This window comes from Acipenser ruthenus, chromosome 26 (genome assembly GCF_902713425.1).
Source record: "Acipenser ruthenus chromosome 26, fAciRut3.2 maternal haplotype, whole genome shotgun sequence".
Taxonomy (NCBI): domain Eukaryota; kingdom Metazoa; phylum Chordata; class Actinopteri; order Acipenseriformes; family Acipenseridae; genus Acipenser; species Acipenser ruthenus.
Genome location: NC_081214.1, coordinates 22,023,350 through 22,035,125, shown reverse-complemented (window position 1 = coordinate 22,035,125; position 11,776 = coordinate 22,023,350). Strand labels below are relative to the sequence as shown.

Below are 11,776 nucleotides of genomic sequence, written 5' to 3'. Positions count from 1 at the left end.
CTGTATCACAAATTCTGCATGATTCAGTGTGATCATTTTACAGAATGGCCCAATAACAGAAACGTGCCACTCAAGTTAATGTCATCATCCCCGTGTGATTAAAGTTAATACACAGTGAACTTTACTGCAAGTCTTTGAGGAGCAGTGATTTAATCAATGCTGCTTGGTCTGCATCAGTAATGGAAATGATCCTGACCATTGGTGCACTTGTTTATGTTGAAAACATGCCATTGGTGAGGTTTGTGTTGATGAACTGAGCCAAGTGATATTTAGGTTGATTTATTTTTGTTATTGGACTCACTCTTGTACCTTTAATAATTATTAGAAATGATGTGTTTGCCCTCAAATAATGGCAGGTACAAAGTTAATAATACAATCATTGAACAAAATACACAATAGAATGCTCCTTCTGTTTCTTGTTCAAATTCTTTATATGCACGGGAAGTCATTGTACTAAATCTTAGCTCTTTAGTACAGCTGCTAGCAGAACCATGTGGAAAATTATATTTTGCTCTTAATTGAATGTCCCATCTGGGCAATTATTGGGACCTCTGATTTGACTAGCCAAGGGCAATGTATACTGAGCTACATTCTGTGAAGCCAGTCACGTCGGATGAAATTAAATTGAACTGAAAATGTTGATTCCTGCCTGTAAATACTGTACAATTGATCTGAAGTGTTACAGAGCACTGTAGAACAGCATGGTGCCTCCACAAAATATTGGCAGAAGTGCACAGGGATTCCTCTAAAAGGCCATTTTGCATCACTTTCTCTTAATATGCTTAAGGTGAAACTAACAAGAGTCTTTGTTGCAGTAAGAAGTAATTAAATCAATGTCATGGTTATTTTCTTGCTAGTATTATACCATTCATAAACAATTTCAAACTAGAACATGTTAGGTCATTATGAGATTAAAAGCCTTTTTATTGCAATGTTATCTTTGCACTAGAGAGAAAGAAATGTAGCGAGTAGAAAGCATTTTTCATGCTGACTTTCAATGGACAGGTGCTCTCAGTATAAACAAAGTGAATGGATAACTGCAAGTTAGAACTTACCAAGATGTAAAATATATCTCACAAGAAACTACTGCAGGTCAAGTAGGCAAACGTTTAGACTTCTGTACTAAAACATTGGTATTGGGGTTCATTTGATCAACCTATACCCCCCTGCCTGGATAACAAGTGTTTGTCTGGGGGGATTCTCTGGTTCTGTAAAATGCTCAAAATAATCTGCGTTGGATAATACCAGTAATAGGCTGCTGGATTTAGTTTTTTCTGAAGTGATGAATGAAAAAAAGAATAAAGTATTTAACACATGGACATGTGTTTAACCCCCTGCAGGGCAGTTATTTTAATAGGAGCAAACCAGATTAGCAGAATGAAGAGGAAGAATACTCAAGTGAAAATGTAATTATGGCTAAACAATGAACAATGTCTATATTCCCAACTAACTTGTGTAGACAGATATCTTTTTTCCATTGTAGGATAGCTGACAGAACATTGGCACAAGCTGTGGAAGGTACAGTACATTATGAAGGTCACTCTAGCCTTTTAGCTATATATTTGTAAAATATAAATAGGCCACTGACCGTTTAAAGTTAATACTGTATACAACTCAAATATTTATTTACAATGACTGCTAAACCATTGTGTAATTGCATTAGTTCAATAACTTGTTTATGCAATAAGGTTTTGCAGAGGATTCTTGGGATAGGAAAGAAACAAACCACACATGTATTACAGTAGGTACAGGAACACGTGCTAAAATCATTTAATCGGGTGTTGTTTGTTTTGGCCTTGATCTCTTTCTAAACTCCACCGAAGCCCCAGGTGTGCAATCTGAGCAGACAGCTGTTTTGTTTAGTGTCATTTTGCATTTCATGTTAATATTATTAGAGATTAATTTGACAAGTTGTCGTTACGTTAGTAATATTAGATGCTGCAACTTCATAGACTGCCCTACTTAAAAATTAAAAATAAATTCATTAAAACGAATTACACCAAAGCAATGCTCATGAGACAAGTCTTTTGCGTATTGTACAGACATGCATAACAACATAGACATCAGCCCCCAGATTTCAGCACAAGAGCTCTGTACATGTTGGGTCATTTATTTATTCATTCATGAAAGTGTATTTATTTTTGCCAATTTACTATCTACCTACCTATCTATATAAATATACCAGCCTGATATGGGGTGGGTGGGTGTGTGTATAATTATATCCACATATATATATATATTGGAGGCGCAGGAACTGGCTTTGTATTGTTTTAAACGATATGAATATCTGTCTAGTTTTCTCATCATACCACCTATTGCTCTCTGATGTCAGCGCTGGCAACATTAGCTTGCCTTTGCCTCCCTCCCCTGCCGAAGCTCTGTGCATCTTTATTTGAGCCCGTCTGTTTGCACTTTCATTCATTTGCTGTGCACATTCAATGGATTTTAGGGAGGCAAGATCGTCGAAGGCTGTGTAAGGAAGCAGGCGCCACTGCTGATCGGATAACAAGGTAAGCGGCGAGAAATTGCTTCTTTATTCTCCATAGGAGTCTGCTGCAATGCAATTTGATAAAAGAACTACAAAAAAGAGAGAAAAACGCTTGGGATCTCAACCTTGTTTTTTGTTAACAAGTATATATTTATATAAAATAAAATCACAAAAACATAAACATACGTTGGAACGCATCTGCATGCGAATTACGCAGTTAAATGCAATTGTTTTATTGATTTGAAATTCCAGTAATCTTGGCTTGCATGCCTTGTTTGTATTGAGGTTAGCTTGGGGGAACTAAAAAACCCCTGTGTTTGCCAGGATATCCATACAACACAGGACTTATGGAATTGTTGGGCTTGCTTTAGTTCTCATTGTTCGTTCTTAGGTGATTTAGGAGCACTAACAGAAAATCCCCTTTCCTGCACATGAATGTTACGCTAATGCGAATGGGCACAAAAAGATTTGATGTGATTCTGCAGATTAGGACTGGAGGCACTGGAGAGAGCATAACCTGTAATGCATGTAACATCTCGGAGCCCTTTAAAATACAAACCGCAATGGAAGTGGGACGCAGTTTTGTAGAGTGAAAAAACAAAAACGCGAAAGTGTGTTTGATTGGACCATTAACCAGACCGTATAATTGGAAGAATAGAAAGGAAGCTTTGATTTTGGGTGACAGCACACGTTTACCATGGATGTAGTACATGTGGAAAACGAGACCCTATCGAAATAAAAGCAGTGGAAGCAACATGCGACCTAAGACCCAGACTTTGATCCAGAGGCTAAGGCACGAATAACAGATATACCCTACCGCTGCGTTAACTACACAGTGTGTGCAATCTGTAATAGGGTATTCACAACATCAACTGTGTCTACATTTTGTCTACAGATTTCTCGTCAGTTTATAGTAAAGCATGTCCTCACCAAGTTTTATAACAAGTGCATCAGCTGTTCCATGTAACAATGTAAATATGTCCAGATAAAAGCAAGTAAGGTGAGTCACGATTGGGTAAGTGTTTCTTTGGCTGGTTGCACGGACGCTGATCAGCAGTAATCTTGGTCTGCCTCACTTTTGCAGCCCTGCGGGGTAGGTGGGGGTGGAGAATTATTCTCAGTTATGTATTTTTCTCTGTCATGTCATTTTATAGCTTTTATTCTCGTGGGTTTTTCATTTTTCCACCCAGCTGCCAATGCTTTAATAGGAGTGCGAAGATTCCATTATGGAACGTGCTTTGATCTTCTTTGAAGCTCCGACAGCACTTTCAATACTGAAGACAGTTCAGTTCTGTGAGTCTAGAGTAAAAAAAAAAATCATTAGCTAGGTAGGGTTAGGACTTAATGAAGGGTCAAATGTGCAGGGCAGGGGCCCCAGCTACCCCCTGATCTTTGCTGCATATTAGCGAAGGAGGGCATTTCAGACCACAGGAACTCTAATATGGACTGTGACATCATTTTAGGCCATGTGAGCCCATTTTTGTGATTGTATTGTAGTTCTTAGGCAAGGCTTTGGAGAACCATTAGATTTGACCTCCAGTTCAGTTAATCAAGTAATGCAACTAGGTACCTCAATGTTATTGACAGCTAACCAACTGAATCATCCACTTTTACGAATGACTCTTTCACAAATAAAATGTTTATTCTAGTATTGTATTTTTGGCACAGAATGCTTGAGTGTATTTATGTAATAATCTGTGCTGGATGTGTGGTGCAGTGTTTTAGCCTGTAAGGGTTACTAAGTTACATTACAATACAAGGGTGGGTGATACTGTTAGTAAAAAATTATATATACACACACACATGACTTTTGAAGAGAAAAAATAACTCCCACAAATCTGAGAAGAAAAATGTTTATTGATTGAGAATGTGATGTTTATTTGACTTTCAGCTTTACACAGAGCAGCATGAAGAAACCAAGCCATGAAACAAACCTCTCACAAGCTCTGTGGCCCTAGAGCAAGGCTGTCAATTTATTTTGGTATAAAAATATTATTTCTTGAGAAATATTGTTGCCTTGAAATGTTGTAAACTAGATCTGTTGAATGGATCATGTGCATGCAAACTGTTGACATGTTCAAATGATCAGAAACAAGTCCTTGCATTCAAGCAGAAATGTACTTGTCATGTGACTTAAATATTGAATATAATACATTTCCATCTGATATACCAGACATTCCCAAAAATAACAGACATAACACAGAGGCTGCAGCTGCCATAGGCAATAGAACTGACTTCAGTACTGTCCTTGATGTATAGCAACCATGCCCCTCACCCTCTTTCTAAATCTCCGTGCTGTATTGCGGTCTTTGATCTATGGAGATTGTGTGCTCCAACCTCACCCAACCCTTTTATGAGACCATCTCTGATTTACTGTCTTCCACCCCTTGGCTCCCAGTGACATTAAGTCATATTAAAATCCCAGTCCTAATAAAGCACACCTTTTATTTAATAGATGGTGAAATCCATGGCTACCCTGGGGCAGAGTAATTATGTCAAGTTGGGAGTGTAGAGGTCATTATAATTTGATTCTAGCAACTCGTATGGGACCCTTTATTATTAATTGGACAGTCGATACCATTCGACTTATTATTTACGATACGTTGATCTCGAGCGTTAGTTCAAAGCTGAAATCTGCACAATCACGTTCAAGAAATATTCTTGGGTCCTGGTTTTTCATAGTTTAACCCTTCTTTATTAGAAACTAAACTGTGTTGATTGTCCAGTTTGTTTACATTCTTACTGGTAGTTTTAGCTTTAGACACACATGTCTTCTCCCTTGTCAAAGCTTTTAGAACCTCTCTGAGCTGAACAGGCATGCTCTTGCTTCCAGCTGCAGCAGCATGAGGTTAGACCTTTAGAGATGTTACTTTCAGCGTGGGAGGGATGATTTTAATGATATTAACACCTGCATATCTGAATATAGTCATCCTTTAATGAGTAAGTAGCTTTAAATACTTTAGTTGGCGATGGCTCTTACTTCTATAAAGACACACTGTACTGATCTAGTCAATGTTACATCTATCCATGACAGGTAATTAGATCTCAAGGGCAGCTTCCGAACTCAGGTGAAAGCACATTAACGTAGAAAAACGTAATGTAGTATTTCAATAATTGCAACAAGAACCACTGATTGCAAACCTCATTAAAAAAGTAAGGGGGTGGTAAAAGAAAGTCTTAATCCGCCAACGTGTTATTTATCATTTATTGTTACAAACAGACATGTCAAAAACTTTTCAAAAGGCTGGGTAGAGTCTTCGTAAAGCTCTAGAAAACTTGAGGCACTTCTTGTTTTCTAGTTGAAGTGCAGACAGGTTTACTGATATGGGGGGGTGGGGTGTGTTTCAACAGTAGAACTGGTCCAGGTCTGTCGGGGGCGGATCTGAGTATTTTTACCAGGCCAGGAGCACCCTTGGCACGACACTTGATATATAAGAACCTTTTGCAGTGATGTAAAAGTTAAGAAATGTTTTAGGCCTTAATGTCTTCATTCCAACATAACTTGTTCATTGGTTCTGGTATAGCATATAGACAGGGAATTTCAGGTGGTTATGAAAACAATCTCCCTTACCTTCAATGCCTTCAATGGTATGAAACTGAAATAAAACATTCTGCAGATCAATTTGACATTAATTACTATGAACATATGTTATATAGCAGTACAAAGGGCAGCAAGATCAATACTAAATGTAACAAAACGAAAAATAAAATGATGGAGATTGTACCGTTGCTGTGGCAACTACTGTACATTGGTCTATTTTACACTGACAATGCAGTTTTGTGTCATAAACCTATTTTAGTTTCAAATTTGTTGGGGTTCTATGCATGGGTAATTGGTTTGTAAGTAACTGTCAATGGTTGAGAGTGTAGGAATGGAATTGCCTCACTGTTGGTTCTGAGAGACCTCAGTGGGAATGGAAATGCACTCTTTGTAAGGGCCTGGAATTAAAAACATGTTGAATGGCAATGGAGCTTAACTCCCTGATTCATCTTCTTGTATTGAAGAAAATGGGGGGGGGGTGGGGGGTGCAACAGGAACGAACAAAAGAAATAAAATAGCTGATTGTCCACTGCCCTGCTCCGGCATGCTGAATTGCATTAAAGAAAAAAAGCATCAGGGAGGTGGGAGAAAAAAACTAAAAATCTTTTTGCTTACTCTATAAATCTGAATGCCTTGGACGCCTGTGGTGTCGAGTGGACCAGCAGCTATTATTTGAAATGTGGTAACATATGCTTTCTTATTAACATGGATGGTGTTTATGGCTGGCGGTGGGCTTGCGAGACACATTTATGTTGGTTATTTACTGTCTTGCACTGTTGGCCTTGCGCTAGGACTGTGCATCCAGCTCTCCACCCCGAAAGCACAGCTCACCACAAACGTGGCACTCATTCATCCGCTTTGACTACACCGCAGCCTTTCACAGGCAATACAAAAGAGACTTTAATTAGATTTCTTTGGGGGGGTATGCCTTTGGTCACTGAGAGAAGCTTTTTGCTAAATAACATTTCTTGTAGGTGTCACAAGTGTGGTTCAGTGGTTAGGGGTCCAAGTACAGTCCTGGGTTTGAGCCCCAGATCACAGCCCAGTATTCTCTCCAGGTTAAAATAGAAGGAAACCTATCATGCTTTTTCTACCTCTTAGAATCCCTGGAGGTGTATTTATATACTGTCAACTAAACCTATCCTCCAGTAAATTGGATGCACACAGTATTCAACCTGTAGGAAATGAATCTGCAGTTTGTACATTTGCTGCAGAACATATGTATGTGAATAAAATAATCCATGTTCTGCGAAGTTTTGAAAGTTTCCTCCTATTCCCTTCTTCAATACCAGAGAGAACACTACAGCTCACTATAGTCCTTTTCTTCTTGCCAGAGACATGCCCACTATCAGCCCTCGGAGGCAGTCTGACCTGCTGTCTTGACCATACTATCCATGTGACTGAAACAAGTTGCTAATATATATTACAGAATATACAAAATGTCAGCAGTTTCTTATAAGAATATTACTAAATCCAGTCTGTTTTTGTTGGGGTTAAACATGGTTTAAGACGCCTAATAAATATTTTACTGGTGACAGTATGCACTCATTTGACTCAGACATGGATAAGGTTTACATATGAAGTCGTGCACATGGCAGTGAATAAATGAATCAGTCTGCTGTATCTCAGGAATCTATTGGAGATGAAAGGTTACTTGTAGTGCAGCTGACGATTGGCTGTGTGCTGCCTTCTTAATTCACCAACATCTTGCCCTCAGTAAGTGATTGCATTGTGAATAACAAAGCACTTCCATTTACATAGGCATTTATATGTAAGGGATTATACCCATCTGCTGAATAACATAGTAGTGTTATCTCTGATATAAATGTTTGATTCCACATAATAACTGTGTTTGCTTGTGTCAAAACCAAAGTCATTTCAGAGCTATATATATAAAATTAGCCTTGCCCTATAAAATGTTACAAACACAGCAAAGTGTAATCAAGCACAGTGAAAGCATTGTAAAGCATAGGTAAGCATTGCAAAGAATTGCAAGGTATAGTGAAGCATATTAATAAACATGGCAAACCAGGTAAACTGCACAAGTACTGTGGTACTCCTTTGTAAGGGTTATTATTGCATAACTGATAGCAACCCCTCCATATTGAAATGTATGACCCGAAGGAGATGTTGATCAGCACGGATTCAGAAAAGCACTTTGTCATAAACTGCCATGCAACAACAATGGAGAAGAGTTTTGAAACTGTGCTTGAAAAGTAAAATCACTTGAAAATGCTCTCTAAATCAAACGAGCGGTGCTTTTGAAACCGCTTACTATTATTCCCCTTCATTCACTTCTAAAGACCGATGTGTGTCACTGTGTTCTTTGGGGCCTATTTGTTTAATAGTCTCGGTTCTTCTTTTCCTCATGCCTCATTAATCCGCAAATACAGATTAATATATAAACAGTGCTATTATTAGATCGGACTCATTTCACTTGTATCATTTTCATCTGCAGTTAATCTGCTCAGGATATTTAACAGTTCTCCTCTTATTAGGAAGGTGCTCTTTATTTGGCCTTGTAACTAGAACTGCTGAGAGTGGAAAGAGGCTAAATTCAACAGTGAGAGATATGCCACTCTGTCTTCTTGTACACAGACTCAAGGGCATCTCTATCCACTGCCAAGCCAGTGTGGGACAATGCTATTCTTCTCTGCCCCTGCTAGCACTGGAGGTACTTGAATGAGACAAAGCCATATAGAATACCTCGATCTCTATGCCAACGCTATAGACACTGTGTAGATATTCTTTAACTTATGTGGCCCCTTGAAATATTTCACATGATTATTTCTTCTCATATTTAAGGAACTTAGTATTTTAGAAGGTTACGGAACTAAGCATTTCAGTACTGGTTTTAGTTTTGTTTACAGAAGTGTTGGGTGTTAACTCTCTGTTGTGTTTTTAGCTGCAATTATTGCCCCTATCCCTGTAGTGTATTGCACTGAACATACGTGCCAGCTGTCCTTTATACAGTATGAAAACAAAACCTCTCTGACAGTACCTGTAGGCCAGCCTTGGAGAAACATGTCGCATACCTCTTTAGCTGCTTGGTTAGACAGCTAAAGCAAGCAGATAGTACCTCTTAATGTCATCGCTGGCCTGTCAGGTTACTGCTCGCTGTGTACAGTAAACTGAAAGTTGTATTTTCACAGACTCGCTGATTTGACGCAGCCTCTGTGTAGAGAGAATCTCTGCTGGCTAGAGATAATGGAGCTTATCATTCAGCTCAGCGTTTTTTTTTAATGATTTAGAACCAGGTTTTGATATTAATGTAACCCTTTAATTACCATGTATTTGGCTTGTGGGTAGGTTCACTGCTGTTAAAGACGTGGTGCCTCACACAGTTTAAAACACACAGTTTATTCCTCAGTGTAACAGAGAGGCTCCAGAACAGGCTTGCAGCTGAAACTACCTTTATGGAATGGTATTACACTTGAAAGTCAACAAGTCATGCTTACAAATGAAGCAGAATGCACATAAGGCTAAACTGTGGAAGTATGGAGTAAATAACCAATAAATCTTTTTTTGTGTGTATTTTAACACCGAACAGGAATTTAATGTACTGCAGCTTTAATTGAACACGCAATTACAAAGTAAGTTGTTGACATTGTTTTAGTAGCACATATAGGTATTGATTTTTTTCAGTGTTAGTTATTTGTGCTTTAGGCTTTTATTAAGGCTTAGAAACCAGGCTGTCCAGGGACCACTTCATTCATTGCCTGCGGAGGATGCTGGCATCTTGGATAATTTGCTGTGTGCGAGGCAGAGACGTCCTCAAAGCTGAGATTTCAGAGAGGTGGAGGTGGTGGCAGCAAATCCTGTCTGCAGCAACGTGCCCAGCCACTGGGTCGATATCCCCCATCCCAGTAAAGGCTTGTTTATCAAGGCTCTGTGCCACATCATCCTGCCTGACGAGAACAGTCTCCTGGCTCTTTTATGTATTGAGCACTAAGGTCACTCTGCAGAGCTGTAATTAATTCAGGTTGGTTTTATTCTGCACTTTAGGTGTGCAGTTTCCATTAGAGCTCTGCTGCTATCGCATCATTGTTATAAACTCCAGTATCTCTCATGCATCAATCCTTCACCTGACCTGCAGGTTACAGAAATGTAGGCCAAAGAGACATTAGACAGAGTGTCAGCTCCCTGTAACACGAGTGCAACTCTCTACAGCTCAGGCCCCCTTGGCTCCTCCATATCTATTCTATTGCAGGACTTTATTCAATTGAGCCCTTTGTTTCAAATAGGCTTTTAAATATCTGTTTGCTCTTCAGCAGCAGGATCAATGAAATCATTAAGGACATGTTTGAAAGAATGGGGTCAATGGATCTAAATACCACCATTGTGGAAATCATTGAAAGTAGGGGACTGTAAAATGCAACCTCTACGACAGTGGCGGTATTTAGATCAATTGAATAGACCCCAAAGTTTTGTAATGCAATGGAATGGAATAGAAGAGCCAAAGTCACCCCAAACCGACTTACAATTGTTTTTACATACAATTACATTATTTTTTTACACATTATTTTTACATTCAATTACCCATTTATACAGTTGGGTTTTTACTGGAGCAATCTAGGTAAAGTACCTTGCTCAAGGGTACAGCAGCAGTGTCCCCCACCTGGGATTGGACCCACGACCCTCCGGTCAAGAGTCCAGAGCCCTAACCACTAGAAAAATGCCTCAGTACATGTACATTCAACACAGTACATTTGGCGATAACATCATTTGAAATTTACAAAAACATGGATTTAATATTCTTCTGTATGTTGGCAATGAGAATAAATGTATATGTTGCTGATAGATATACTGTATATATCGAAGTTCATGTGGAATTCATAAAGAAACCACAAAGAATTTGAAAAAAAAAGAATTAAGCTTATAGCTTTTACCCAAAAATGGTTAAGACTGGCATCACATTGAATTTGAAATCGCCTACATATTTTTTTTTTAACAACTGTACTTGTGGGATGTGTTGCACTAGCCACAATTGTAGAAAAAAAAGATTCTTCTAGCCCTGCAAACCAGCCTGGTTTTTACATTTATGTTTGGGATGCTGGAGAATATCTATTAAACTCTATGTAGAAATGTACCTATATGCTGCCGATATATTAGCGTAGAATTCTTTAAAAAAAAAAAAAATCCATCAAGGCCTAATGACAAAGAATTCCTCCTTGCTAACCTTGTTCAGTTTGCTCCACACCCACCCCTCAATATGTTTTCCTTCATCTTTGGAAAGAAAGGAGCTGTTTTTGATGCAGAAAAATGGATTTGAGGCAGTCAGCATTGACAGGGCTGTGTAGCTGACAGCCTGGTGTGTTGGCTGGATGTGAGTTGTGTTTACATGGGACGGGAGGGGAAATTCAGAACTGAAATTCAATTAAAAACGAAAACGAGAAAGAAAAAAAATCAAAGGGAACTAAATGTTATAATTAAAGCTTCTTGTGTTAAATACTACAGAGGAAAATTAATTAGTGCAGACAAGGGTGCCTTTATTCCTCCACCTTTAATGAATTACTCAGAATAAAATGACATCATTTCACCAGATGCTAATTTCACTCCAAAGGGAAATCTCTCTCAATACTGTTAATTCTGCTGCATTTCTCTCCTTTAAATTGTCTTAATTAAAGTAGCGTGTTAATGTTGAGAGGGACAGCTTTTAATAAGGCTGTGAAAAACAAATCTACTGTGTATACCACATCCAGATAATAATATTTTAAATGATGCACACATTGGTGTCATTGGGTTTC

At 38.6% G+C, this 11,776-nt stretch overlaps 1 protein-coding gene across 4 annotated transcripts in view; it reads left to right on the top strand.

Moving 5' to 3' along the window:
* Positions 1–2,361: 2,361 nt before the first annotated feature.
* Positions 2,362–11,776, top strand: part of LOC117430802 (dystrophin-related protein 2-like) — a 57,202-nt gene continuing 47,787 nt past the window's right edge. For 2 of the 4 annotated variants that reach the window (XM_059001719.1, XM_059001716.1), the window contains exons 1-2: positions 2,362–2,510; positions 4,380–4,469. The gene's annotated coding sequence lies outside the window, so the exon portion shown is untranslated. The remainder of the gene's footprint in view (positions 2,511–4,379; positions 4,470–11,776) is intronic. The other 2 variants (XM_059001717.1, XM_059001718.1) reach the window with 1 other exon arrangement.